The 14,557-nt window shown below is 45.0% G+C and overlaps 2 protein-coding genes across 3 annotated transcripts in view; both read left to right on the top strand.

The window, feature by feature from the left end:
* The first annotated feature begins 280 nt into the window (after positions 1–280).
* LOC146798143 (G protein-coupled receptor 4-like) overlaps positions 281–14,557 on the top strand; it is a 287,428-nt gene continuing 273,151 nt past the window's right edge. Inside the window, exon 1 of the mRNA XM_085625388.1 lies at positions 281–319. The gene's annotated coding sequence lies outside the window, so the exon portion shown is untranslated. The remainder of the gene's footprint in view (positions 320–14,557) is intronic.
* LOC146798144 (G protein-coupled receptor 4-like) overlaps positions 285–14,557 on the top strand; it is a 238,217-nt gene continuing 223,944 nt past the window's right edge. Inside the window, exon 1 of one of the 2 annotated variants that reach the window (XM_085625382.1) lies at positions 285–319. The gene's annotated coding sequence lies outside the window, so the exon portion shown is untranslated. The remainder of the gene's footprint in view (positions 320–14,557) is intronic. The other variant, XM_085625386.1, reaches the window with a different exon arrangement.

Genomic DNA, 14,557 nt, shown 5'->3' with positions numbered 1-14,557 from the left:
CTGCATTCAGTAAAACGAGACCTAACAGCACCTATGAAACCTCTCACAACCTTTCGAGTCTCAACATCTTTCGTGGAATCTTCCAAAAACGCAACGTGCCTGTGAGTGTCTGCAGCACGCGCCAGGTGACTCCCGCAGCCCCTGACCCTGCAGAGCGCGGAGCTCCCGGGGCTACGGAAGGTGGGAGGGTCCACCCCCAGACGCGGCCCAGTCAGCGTCCAATCAGCGCAGACACCAGCGGGTAGGCTGGTTTAAAGAGAAGGAATTGGGTTTTCAGGTTTATAGGGAAACAGGAGAGCGGTACCAGCACGGACATAAGGTAGGGATTATTCTTGGGGTGTATTATGGCATTTTAAAATACTTGTGAGCTCGGAGAGGCGTGGGGTGCGACTGGAAAGGCATGTAGAAGTGGTTTAATGGGAATAAGAGGACGTTTTTTGAACACGCGTGTTTAGAGTCGGCTGAAGTGGAAGCGCGGTTTATCAGGGAATCGGATTTTGGATGTCGAATTGCCGAGTGTCCCCGGCAGTGATCGTACTGATGGTCAGCCACTGCGGAATGTGCCCGAGTGGCTAGTAAAAGTTGTGATGAATTCTTGAAGATAACACTGTCGCCTCCCCTGTGGGAGAATTTTACTTTCTCCAGAGGTCGCTGAATCAGAATTATCCACATTTTTCTTTTGGGTGTGCCACATTCTCTTGAACTGTTGCGTCGAGGACCATTGCTGGGATTACTCACAGAAGTGTGGGTTTGGGGGGGAAGGGGGGGGGGGTTGTTGTACAAGACACACAGCGAGCTCAATCGCTTCTAAGCGCTAGATATGAATCAAAAGGTCAATGTTATGTATGACACCACTAGCCAGTCTACATTTTTAGTTAAGAATAATTTGCATTATGGGATTTGTTGCACTTTCCTTTGTAAGTAGGGATTTAGAAATCTCAGGATACAAAGTGCTGTTGAATGAAATGCTAGGACTGGCTAAAGAGACCCCCTGGGACGCTTAGATGAGGGAAACTTCAAGCTCCAGAATGCAAAGTGGTATTAGCTAAAATGTCGGACTGGAGCTGGAGGGAGGAGTTGGCTGTCACTGAAGGCAGTCCAAATCGATGGACAAATATGTGCAAAAATATTAACATTTTCTTGATGACAAGGAGGTAAATTTGGCTAAAACTACCATGAAACATAATATTAATGATTGTGAGACTGATGCTAAACATAACGAGAAAAGGGCAATTTTAACATTACTGAATGCATATAAAACAATGTCATTAGTATAGAAGGTCTGTGCCCCTTCACTTGCATATTTCTCTTCAGCTACAACTTTCAAATCATGCTATAAGGGTTGCAGTCAGCATGCCAAACACCCTCTTTCTCCATCTCTCAACAACCTTTCTGTTTCGTGATGCTTAGATGTCTGTTCCCTCCCACACTTTTCCCGAGGTTATTCTTTTCATGCTTGTGCAGCTGCCATGACGTTTTCTTGGTCGAGGCGTGACTAGCTGCTTAGCTCCTTTTCACCTGTTTTTTTCCCTTTTGCGTTTTTGGACTAGCAGTCCTAGGTGCATAAGGGGAAAACAGCGATACAAGTACCAGAAAACAAGCATTGGCATAGCCAATAGGTCTCGCCTTCGGGACCTTATAAGTGTTTAGCCATGCAACAGTTGCATAACTAAATACTTATAAGGTCCCAAAAGCGAGACCTATTGGCTATGCCAAGCGGCCGTGCGGCCGCGAAGAAAGTAAAAGTGATCGTCATTGCGATCAAACATCAAAGCGGCCGTGCGGCCACGAAAGTGAGGCGCGCGCCCGCGCACATGCACTGTAGCTCTAGGCTGGCCTGGCAGCACTTTTTGGAGCCCTCTCAATAAGTCTCGCCAGACCAGCGCATGCGCTGGGTCAGGCGAGACCTAAAAAGAATGGACTAGAACAGCTAGACTTATGTGGTCCTGGAAAAGTTGGCCATGCTGTGTTAGTAACCTAAAACCACATATGTCCTTGCTGCGTTCGGTAATAGGTGCTGAGATTCACTGCGTGACTTCAATGCAAAGAATGAATATGTAGGTGTCGCTGAGCTTTGCCTTCGTTTAAGCAAAGCTGCTATTAAAATTAATGGATCTGTGTTGATGGTAATTAAATGTTAATAGATGCCATTATGGCTGACCCTCTTTGGTTCCAGTCAATCCTCCTCCCTTTACGTTTCTATACTTGCTTGGAAATTCAGACACAAATGGGAATTCTGTTAGCAGTTTTTTAAATTTTGCTGTTTATTTTTATTTTTTTTAGTAATTGCAAACAGGGCTCTAAGTGGGATGAACAAACTTGGGGGGAGGGGGTCATTCAAAGGGGCGTGGCCGATGTAATTAAGGGCATTGCTTAAAAACACGAAAGCTATAAATCTGTGCTTAGCATAGTGTGCTGCCCACCTGGTATGTTGCTGTTTCTGTCATTGTATCTCGTTATATGATGCAACAAGTAACATTACACCTACAACAAGCCAGGACTATTGGCTTTGTCAATAGTTGTTAGTTGCATTAGAAAAACAAGCATTTGCAATGCAATAGGTCTCGCATTTGCAAGAGTTTAAGCTATTGGCACTGTAAATGGGGAAAAAACGTGCGAAAACATTAGTGTTTGAAATGTGCTTCAAGGTCATTTCATCATTGGAAGGACTGTCACAACCCCATTGAGCACTCCCTTTACAGTCCGAGATGAGGTAAAAATGTAGAAGATTGTATTATAAATGCAAGTAAATATACGATTTACATGGCTTATTTTTATGTGTAGATCATATGCAGGAATATCCAAGGTTTATGATCGTTTTGTTTCTGTTGGTGCCTTGAACAGGCCATCTGGCTTTTCGAGCGCTTTACAAAAAAAATAAGCGGATTCTCTCCCAAATGGAAATGTTTAAGAACAGTCAGATTATTTTACCTATTGTAAGTTACATGCATATTTTCCACTTATTGAGGAGTTGACTGAATGAGTCGACATTACGTTTTAAAACTAGCGGTTACGCTTGCTCGGTGCATTTAAACAGGGCAACTTTGTTCTGATTTGAATGTTATAATACTTGGGTGCAGACAGTCTGAGAAATGAGAGACTGCTTGGAACTGCAGCCTTGCCTCTGGCATCCAACCTCTGTGCTAGTGGAAATGCTGATAACTCTTATATACTGTGTCTTAAAATAAAGCAGGTGCCCGGCAATACATGGGCCCCATAATTTCTGGCCAGTGGACAATGTGAAGGGTCCTGGCCCAGTTCTTGAGCACTTATAAATTGTTGGTGGGGCCTGATTTCCCCCCACAACCCCCTTTAAACGGGTGCCCGTGGTTCGGGGTGGTGGGCATCTCTGATGTGGTTACAAGGGATTATGGGACATAAGGTGTACTTGAGTTGTCGGGGGTGGTTTGTGAATTCCCACTGTGCATCTCGAAATAGACTCCAAAATGCAGACTGCCAGAAGAACTTGATCCTTTCATAAATTATTCCCCAAGAAAAATGGAAAAGAGACTTCAAATAAAAGCTGCTAAAGGCCTGATTGATTATTGCCCCAGAAAAATTGAAAACAGACTTCCAAATACCGATTGCCGGCTGCGATGGATTGCATAAATTATTCCCATACAAAAACAGAAACCGGGACCCAGAAGTCAGGCAACCTTGCCTGGGACATGGGTGGCAATGGTCCTGAATCCATATTTCAAACACAAGAGCAAAAAGGCTCTAACTTAGTTGAGTGATCTGCTAAGTCGTGAGCTGAGAAGGGAAAAAGATTTAGAAAAGCTCACAATATTCAATATTACATTTCAAAGTAAAACGCAACATCCAAACTAATAAATCACCGAATATTTACTTCATTTGACGGTGAATTACGACCGTTTACCTCTTTTGTGAATTTAAGAATTTTATTGCTACTATGTTCTACCACTCTTATCCTCACTCACTCACCCTTTAGCACTTCTGCTATTTGCACGTTCCTTCTGGAGAAACCCTGAGTTGAATACCATATAAATCTGTAATTAAATTGCCAAAATGAAGTAAATATTCGGTGATTTATTAGTTTGGATGTTGCGTTTTACTTTGAAATGTAATATTGAATATTGTGAGCTTTTCTAAATCTTTTTACCTTCTCAGCTTACGACTTAGCACATCACTCAACTAAGTTGGAGCCTTTTTGCTCTTGTGTTTGAAATATTGATTCAGGACCATTGTCTTTTGTTTTAAGATTATACCCAGGTCCTAAATTTACTGGGTTACCCCATTTTTATAATGGCTGGGACATGGGTGGGGCATGGAGCGTGCGGCCAGAAGTGTCCGGGGCTCCTGTGAGCTGAGAGAGCCCCGCGTGTTGCAGCCCGAGTGTAGGAGAAGCGAGGCGGGAGCCCACCCGCACTGGCAAGCCATAGAGGGAAGTCAGGGAGGAGCCTACCCCGCCTTCGTGAATGCCGCATGGTGCAGCTGGAGCAGGATTTAAGGCGGGGTTCCTGTGAGCAAGATGGAGCCCCGCGTGTTGCTGTGCCACAAAGAGTGACCGGGTGAAGAGGCGAGTCCCCCTGCCATCGAGGAGACCAGCCAGGGAGCAGCACAGAGTCCCCACAAGAGCCGGTGAGTGGGGTTGAGCGGGAGCCTGCAGGTGGTTAAAGAGGCATGCTGTACGTGGCCACCAGCTGATAATGCATGCAGCTGACGTAAGCGCGTCGCGCCTGGACAGGAGAGGTGCACACATATGGTGCGAGCAGGAGTTGTGATAACGCCGCAAGCCGTACGCGTGCACATCTCCTATCTGTTAAGCTTCGGCACAGACAGTTGATGTGCACGCGTACAGTTTTGTTATTACAACTCCTGCTCGCAGCATGCACATCTCCTGTCCAGGCCTTGCCCTATGCGTGCACATGTCCTGTCCCGCTTCCGACCCAAGTCGACAACAATAGATCTCGCATAGCGTGCAGCGCTTTGCGCTGGATCGCTAGGCAAGACCTAAAAAGCAACAACTACTGCTTTGTTGTGTATATAATATTGAAAATTCCTCAGTTCTGAAATGAGATGACTGTGAAATAACTAAAACGAGTCTCTTTGAAGTTAAATCTAAAGTGGTGAAGGGTGGTACTGCGGCAGAGGTAAGATATATATATATATATATATATATATATATTTTTTTTTTTTTTTTTTTTAATTCTCCCTGAGGGTGAGGCCAAAAATGGACAGCCCGATAGGGACCCGTCCCAGCAGTTGCTTTTTAGAACTGCCTGATTGCAAACATTTGAAGAAGTGAGCAAACAATCTGCAAAATATATCCTAGATCTGCAAGGAAGTTATTCCGCAGGGATGTAAAATCTCTGGTTTTCACAGAACAATCTGGGCCGCCTGATAGGAATATCCCTACACATGATATGGGGCCACTGGACAATTATTCACACTAACCACCAAGGTCTTTTTGACAGCAGAGGGGAAGGTTTGGACGCTATGCCCATGCAGTACTTTGTCTCACTGCCCATGCATGGAAGGTCACATTATGACTAAGGTAGCAGGGCCAGTCACATAGCTGTGGAACTTGCCACTGTGTATGCTGTTGCATTTTCAAAGAATAGTTTACATTTTGGGTCTTTTATAATGTATTATTTTTAAAAAGTGAGAAAGTTACATTGTTTGGTACACGCCACTTTAAAAGTGTGATGCTGTAACATTTCCTGCATACTTGCAGATTTTATTTAAAAAACAATGCAGCTCAAATGAATCAGAAGTTGCTAAAAAAACATTCCCCATGCACACTTTAATGGGGTTAATGGGTACTTTGAGTTTGTTGTCTGGAGTGGGAGACCCCCAGTCTGGGTCCCACCACCATCCCACTCAACCGAAACAATGACTGGTCTCTGTCTTTTTATTTACTGTGGGTACGGATGGTGCAGCCCTGCACCAAGATTTGTTCCATCGTGATAGTCGGGAGGGCAAGATGGCCTGGCTCTAAATATCCCCTGGATCATGACGACAGTGGGTGTGGGCACACTTGACGATTGTGGCCACCCTATCTGTCCCCACATTTTGCAACAGTTTTGCGAGGCTGAAAGCTAGCAGTGGGCCCATTGTGGCACCCACAGCTTGCTCACCTGCCCAGGCTGAAGAGTCATGGGGGCATAGGAGTGGCTAACCACCACTGGTGCCCCAGGACCTAACCAGGTGCATTCCTTATGGGAGTGCGCTTTGTTAATTGCTGAATTTATGTATTAATGAGTTCAAACCATTACCCAGGATGGGCTGGAGAATGGATTTTATCAATAGCATTACAGAAATCTTGACATATTTAAATGTAATTTGGAGGAACCAATGATTGCTTCTTTGGCACACAAACGTTTGCTTCATTATCCATTGAAATGTATGTTACACCACTGATACTGTTTAAAAACAGTAGTTATTTCAAGTGGGCACTGGGAGTAGATGCAAATTCCAAGTATTTGACTCCTTTATTGAAGGATTGATTTCTTAAATCCTACTGTGCCTCCCAGGGACCCAATTTTATTAAACATACATATGCAGTTCTACTAGGGCGTTTCTTGATGAAATGCGGACTTTCTTGTTGTAAAAATTGTAAGCACGGATTAAACCCGATACTCAAGAGTGGCACCTTATAAGTGTACACATGTAGGCTTGTTTTCTGCTGAGTGCAAGACTTTGTGTTTTTCACACAAACTATTATACTAAGGGAGTTAAGAAGGGACAGTGTTAATAAAATGTGTTCCTGTTCTTGAATCTTTAATTGATAGTAAATACTATTTTCAATAGGATCCAATGACTGTGCATGCTTTTTTTTTTTTTTTTGTAAGAAGCGTTTTTTATATTTCGTAATTTTTGGGGTCTCTATAGAGTAGACTTCCACAAAATGTGCTGCATTGGTGGGCTTTTTCTTGCCACATAGTGAATTGGTCCTGCCACATAAATTGATTCCCAGGTTCTGCATAATTCCAGTAACGTAAGGATTAGCGAGGCCGTGCTGAGCAAGCGCCTGCTTGGCATTGAGCACCACAGCAGGAGATGAAACTATTGGAGATGTTTATTGTTATTAATAGGATTACCCAGGTCACGAGCTCCACTGCTTCAGCTCCTTCACCTGGGAATTGGGGAATTGTCGCTTTATATTTCGAAGTCTCCTGGTTGCACCAAGGTATCCCTGAACCAGGACTATTTGCCCCCTTGGATTGTGAGTGAGGCATCTCGTATAGCCATCAGTGTGAACTAAATAACTTCTAGGCGCTTCTTTATGAATGTAGGATGTATTGCTTGCTCAGGGCATATGTTTGAAAAACTAATCCTAATTTGCATCTATGTGGTGTTTCTTACTAACCAAAGTGTTTCTAGGCGCTTATATCGTGTTAATATTACCCACTTGAGTTGCACCAATTTTATCAATCTTCGGGAAATGATGGCCTGGTGAAGTGGGGTGAGTGACTGCATGCTCTGCATTTTATCGACAAGGGAGGATGATGGGCTGGTGCACCCCCCTTCAGAGAAAGGTGTAGCTTGGTCAGAGAGATTTTTTTTTTTAGCTTCAGACTTTCCAACAGTCACGCTAGCATTTAATGTTAAAATACATTTTACAACAAGGAGGGTGCATGCGGTGGCTTAAGGGACACGAGAGAGGAATGCAGATTTGTAGGGGTACTAAGCAAGAGAAACCATGAGTTTGTAAAAAATAACTGAAAAAAGGAGAGAGAGAGAGAGAGAGAGAGAGCGCACGCGCGCTTTTATCTGTAAAAATCCATGTTGAAATCCAACCTCACCATACCCGACTGAAAACACTTCTGTAACCCAACCTATGATCAGAAAATATATTTATTAGGGGGTAACGCCCTTGCTTCAGAAACGTACCTCGTTCTTTCGTATCCCAATAAACAGAACCCTGGAGCATCTTTCATGCTGACACTGTTAACATACGTGCGTTCATATACGTTCATACGTGTATGAAATGTAGTGGCGTCATCGTTTACTGTTTTGTTCGGAATTCGGCTAGTAACCCATTTAATACTCCATAGGCCTCTGAGTGCGGAACAGACCGTGCCCGTTCCCAGGGGAAGCACACCAAAGAAAATGATTACCTTTCTGATTAGCTGGTGCTCAACAGACGAGTGAGGCAGGACTGCCCCCTGAGGAAGCCCCCCGCCCCCCAAAGGGCGCTCTAATGTAATGCGTAACAGAGCATCGTTATATAAGGCCGGCACAGAACCACGCTTTATCATTACGGCAGCCAGAGACGGACCCCTGCCGGGAATGAAAACACAAGGAGAAAGAAGCCTTCCGGGGGCAAAACAAATCAGGCGTGACCGCTCCCCCACCCCCGCTGACCCCTCCAGGGGGCGTCTATGTGAGAAAAAGGCGCGTAAAAAGCTTGTGTAAGACAGGCCCCGCGACAGGTCCTCTCCTCTACCCCAGTTACAGGGAAAAGTCGGCTACAGTTTGATATTGAATCACTTGTTCATTCATGGAAATTGCAGTCATATTCCCGATGTAAGTTACGAGTATCCGAATACAAAGTCACCTGGATAATTCAGGCCTGGCGCAGCCAGGGTGGGGGTCTGAGATAGGGTGCGGTGGGGGAGATGCTTTGTAGCAGCGAACAAAAATGTATAAGAGCAGGTTTGGAAAAAGAACTCGCTTAAAATTTCATATCGGAGTCCACCCTGACCCTCCCCTCCGAAAGAGGGAGAGGTGTCTGTTGTTTAACGTAATAGTAAACACGTTAGTGGATTCTGTCTCCTCTCATGAATGGGGCTGCAGCCAGCGCCTTCCGTGACGGTCTTACGTTCCTCGATGAGCTGAAAAGCTGTGGAGCACAAATTATAGCTAGAGGGCTAATGGGCTACTGTGCCCCGCAGAAGGCCAGCCCAGTGGGGCGCCTGTCGGCTCTCTGTGTCCCGCCCTGTGCTTTCCTAGTTACTAGCATTAAGCATGCTTGGACTCGCAGCCACCAAAACGTGAAACTGCAAGTCGAAGCCTGCATGGTACCGCCTTGCTGCCTGAAAACATAAGAATGGCTGAAAAGGAGGTTACAGATGTAAACCGAACCGCCAGCTCTCCATTCTCATAAGTGCTATCCATGCCCTCACTTTTCTCAAAGAGCAAATATCTGAAAAGCAAAAAAACTGTCAAAATGCGTTTATGGATATAAAATAAGGAAAGCTTTATTCGCTTTCAGCCCTGGGCGGAAATGCACAGTCCATCTGTCAAGCATTTTGTCTTGTCCAATTTGTGATGAGAGATAGATATAGATATATATATATATATATATATATATATATATATATAGATATATATATATTACCTACTGGCGGTCGCCAGTAGGTAGTTATAGTTAGGACCACGTTTCCATAGGAAATCCGCAACATTCTATTTTGAATAACTTTGGCGCCGGTCGACGAATCCTCGCGAATTTTTCAAAATAGGTGGGGCGCTACGCTCCGCTCCTACCCTGAAAGTCTCCGGGGGATTCGTCAAGCGGGGGCTGAGATAAAAGGGGGGTCCCAAAACGCGTTTTTCCCATGCATTTTTCCATAGGACCTTTAGACACAGCTACAGCCCGAACGGCTGAACAGAATTACTTGAAATTTGGCAGAGAGGTAGTCCTCAGGTCAAGGAAGTGCCTTTTGTAGGTTTGGTGTAAATCTGTTCAGTAGATTCAGAGAAAATAGCCTTTAAATCAATATATATATCTGAGCCAGCTTACGGTGCGCTTACGGTGCGCTTACCGTACGCGTACGGTGGCGTGCGCGAGCGCGATTTTGATTGGCTGTTAGATCTTAGTAAACATTCGAATCGGTCGAAACCAGGAAGCGGCGGCCGCCATTTTCTCTCTCGCTCTCTGAGTTGGGCAGCAAAAACGATGCCAAAAAATGTCTAAAGAGGCAGTTTCCTAACCACCCAGCATTGATATAGGGGTCCCCAAACAACCCCCAAAATTTTTTTTTTTTTTTTTCGGAAAATCGCCGATTACGCTTACCGTACGCGTACGGTAAAAATTATTTAAAAAAAAAATTATCCACACCCTCCCTACCCCGTTTGCAAATGGTGCCCTAAGGGCACCATTTGTGCATGGCTTATTACAGGTAAGAAATAAACAAAGAATAAATTTCACAAAGATGCGCATAATATGTCCCCCATGTGCGCACGGTGCGCGAAGCGCATCGTGCGTACATGGCCCATCCCGCATAACGTGGGCACGCGGTGCGCGCAGCGCACCGCGTGACCACCGTGCGTGCACGGCACTAACTGCGTAAAGTGGGCGTGCGGTGCGCGAAGCGCACCGCGTGCTCACTGTGCGTGCACGGTGCGCAAAGCGCACCGTGCGCGCACGGAGCGAACTGCGTTAACTGGGCGCGCACGCCACGAATGGCGTAAAGTAACTTAGCATTTAAAAAAACGTACAAATTCACTGAAAAAACCATAGGTTTCACACACGTTATAGTTAGGAATTAGCATTTAAAAAACCTTGCAAATTTACTGAAAAAACCATAGGTTTCACACATGTTATAGTTAGCTGGACATTTTATTTATAAAAAACCAATGAAATTCCCCCGTTATAGTTAGTGCAGGCAACTATAACTCACGCGACCGCAACCTTCTGCTGATGACATATGTGTCTTTATGAAAAAAAAATATTTGTAATATATGTATAGCTAAAATTTAATGGAAGAAGACATGGGCAAATAAGTGTCTAAATACAGTATTAGCATCAGCAGAGGATTGCGGTCGCGTGAGTTATAGTTGCCTGCACTAACTATAACGGGGGAATTTCATTGGTTTTTTATCAATAAAATGTCCAGCTAACTATAACATGTGTGAAACCTATGGTTTTTTCAGTAAATATATATATATATATATATATATATATATATATATTATCTATCCTAGTGGCGGTCACCAGTAGGTAGTTCTATTTAGGACCTAGTTTCTATTCAAAACGCTTTTTTCTTTTGCCAATATCATTGGTGCTGGTTGACGAATCTTTGCGAAATTTCCAAAACTAATAGGGCCCTCCGGTCAGCTCCTGTCTTGAAAGTTTCGGGGTGAGTCATCAAGCGGGGGCTGAGGAAAAAATGGGGGGGATCCCAAAATGCGTTTTCCCCATGTTCATTTCGATAGGAACTTTAGACAAAGCTACAGCCCAGACTGCTGAACAGAATGACACCAAATTTGGCAAAAAAGTAGGTCTTGGTTCAGAAAGAGCCCCCTTTTTTAGGTCTCTCCTAGCTATCGTGTAAGCGATCGCTTTGCAAGACTATAGTAAGGGGCTCCCAAAAGTGCTCCCAAAAGCAGATTGCATGGCGAGCACACGCACAATCACGTGCATCGTGCCGCCATGCAATCCGTTTGGCATCCTACTTCAAAGGGTCCGCTCACCCGCCTGGAATGCGCTCCCCCGCCCCCGCCAAGCGCGCGCTCCATGCTCCGCCGGGCTTGTCTTGTTCGTCTTTTTAAACATTCGCGTTATCATGTGCTTACAAAAGCCTGCATGTTCGAAATGGGTTTCTTTATTTTCAGAGCGAAGGGCTTTACGATGTACGTCTTTAACATTATTTAATGCCAACAGAGCGCTGTCTTTTTAAATTTTTGTTTGTTTTTAGGTTGCCATGAGCACATAACTGCGCTGCACGCTAAGCTTTATATTAATAGCAGCACACATACTTTTTGTAGTACAAGTTAGTACTTTGCTTTGTTTACTTTGCTATTATTCCAGCGGACATAATACCACTGAGCACACTGTCTGATGCCTGATGCTTGTGGATGTCTGATGCCTGATGTCTGATACCTGATGCTTGATACCTGATGTCTGATGCTTGTGGATGTCTGATGCTCGATGTTTGATGTCTGATGCTTGTGGATGTGTGTTGCCTGATGTCTGATGCATGATGGCCGATGCTTGTGGATGTCTGATGCTTGTGGATGTTTGATTCCTGATGTCGTGGATGTTTGATTCCTGATGTCTGATGCTTGTGGATGTTTGATGCTTGTGGCTGTCTGATGCCTGATGTTCGATGCTTGTGGATGTCTGATGCATGATGTCTGATGTCTGATGCTTGTGGATGTCTGATGTCTGATGCTTGTGGATGTCTGATGCTTGTGGATGTCTGATGCCTGATGTCTGATGCTTGTGGATGCCTGATGCCTGATGCTTGTGGATGTGTGTTGCCTGATGTCTGATGCATGATGCCTGATGCTTGTGGATGTCTGATGCCTGATGCTTGTGGATGTCTGATGCCTGATGCTTGTGGATGTGTGTTGCCTAATGTCTGATGCATGATGTCTGATGCTTGTGGATGTCTGATGCCTGATGCTTGTGGAAGTCTGATGCCTGATGTCTGATGCCCGATGTTTGATGTCTGATGCTTGTGGATGTATGTTGCATGATGGCTGATGCGTGTTGATGTCTGATGCTTGTGAATGTTTGATTCCTGATGTCTGATGCTTGTGGCTGTCTGATGCTTGTGGATGTCTGATGCCTGATGTTTGTGAATGTTTGATGCCGGATGCCTGATGTCTGATGCTTGTGGATGTCTGACGCTTGTGGATGTCTGATTCCTGATGTCTGATGTCTGATGCTTGATGCTTGTGGAAGTCTGATGCCTGATGCCCGATGTTTGATGTCTGATGTCTGATGCTTGTGGATGTGTGTTGCCTGATGTCTGATGCTTGTGGATGTCTGATGCTTGTGGATGTTTGATTCCTGATGTCTGATGCTTGTGGCTGTCTGATGCCTGATGTCTGATGCCTGATGTCTGATGCTTGTGGATGTCTGATGCCCGATGTCTGATGCTTGTGGAAGTCTGATGCCTGATGTCTGATGCCCGATGTTTGATGTCTGATGCTTGTGGATGTATGTTGCCTGATGCATGATGTCTGATGCGTGTGGATGTCTGATGCTTGTGGCTGTCTGATGCTTCTGGATGTCTGATGCCTGATGTTTGTGAATGTTTGATGCCGGATGTCTGATGCCTGATGTCTGATGCTTGTGGAAGCCTGATGCCTGATGCCCGATGTTTGAAGTCTGATGCCTGATGCTTGTGGATGTGTGTTGCCTGATGTCTTATGCATGATGTCTGATGCTTGTGGATGTCTGATGCTTGTGAATGTTTGATTCCTGATGTCTGATGCTTGTGGATGTCTGATGCTTGTGGTTGTCTGATGTCTGATGCTTGTGGATGTCTGATGCCTGATGTTTGTGAATGTCTGATGCCGGATGCCTGTGGATGTCTGATGCTTGTGGATGTCTGGTGCCTGATGCCTGATGTCGGATGCCTGATGCTTGTGGATGTCTGATGCTTGTGGATGCCTGATGTCTGATGCCTGATGCTTGTGGATGCCTGATGCCCGATGTTTGATGCTTGTGGATGTGTGTTGCCTGATGTCTGATGCTTGTGGATGTCTGATGCTTGTGGATGTTTGATGTCTGATGCTTGTGGATGTCTGATGCATGATGCCTGATGCTTGTGGATGCCGGATGCATGATGCCTGATGTCTGATGCTTGTGGATGTCTGATGCTTGTGGATGTCTGGTGCTTGTGGATGTCTGATGCCTGATGTTGGATGCCTGATGCTTGTGGATGTCTGATGCCTGACGCTTGTGGATGTCTGATGCTTGTGGCTGTCTGATGCATGATGTCTGGTGCCTGATGTTTGTGGATGCATGATGTCTGATGCCTGGTATCTGATGCTTGTAGATGTCTGATGCTTGTAGATGCTTGTAGATGTCTGATGCTTGTAGATGTCTGATGCTTGTAGATGTCTGATGCTTGTAGATGTCTGATGCCTGACGCTTGTGGATGTCTGATGCATGATGCATGATGTCTGATGCCTGGTGCCTGATGTTTGTGGATGCATGATGTCTGATGCTTGTAGATGTCTGATGCTTGTAGATGTCTGATGCTTGTAGATGTCTGAGGCCTGTTGTCTGAGGCCTGATGTCTGATGTGTGATGTCTGATGTGTGATACCTGATGTCTGATGCTTGTGGATGTCCGATGCCTGATGTTTGATGCTTGTGGATGTCTGATGCCTGATGTTTGATGCTTGTGGATGTCTGATGCCTGATGTTTGATGCTTGTGGATGTCTGATGCCTGATGTTTGATGCTTGTGGATGTCTGATGCCTGATGCTTGATGCTTGTGGATGTCTGATGCCTGATGCTTGTGGATGTCTGATGCTTGTGGATGTCTGATGTCTGTTTCCTGATGCCTGATGTCTGATGCTTGTGGATGTCTTGTACCTGATGTCTGATGCTTGTGGATGTTTGATGCCTGATGCTTGTGAATAAATTAAAGGCATTGTCCTTTACAATACCATTTATAATATCAATAGCTCCAAAACTCGCAGTTGCGAGACCTATTGCATTGCAAATGCTTGTTTTAAATGGTGTAAATCCATTCAGTAGTTCAAGAGAAATTAGATAAGCATTGGCATAGCCAATAGGTCTCGCCTTTGGGACCATATAAGTGTTTAGCCATGCAACAGTTGCATAACTAAATATTTATTAGGTCCCAAAAGCGAGACCTATTGGCTATGCCAAGCGGCCGTGCGGC

This window comes from Triturus cristatus, chromosome 9 (genome assembly GCF_964204655.1).
Source record: "Triturus cristatus chromosome 9, aTriCri1.1, whole genome shotgun sequence".
NCBI classification, from domain to species: Eukaryota; Metazoa; Chordata; class Amphibia; order Caudata; family Salamandridae; genus Triturus; species Triturus cristatus.
Note: the sequence above shows the minus strand (reverse complement) of the source record. Positions and strands in the feature narration are given on the sequence as shown.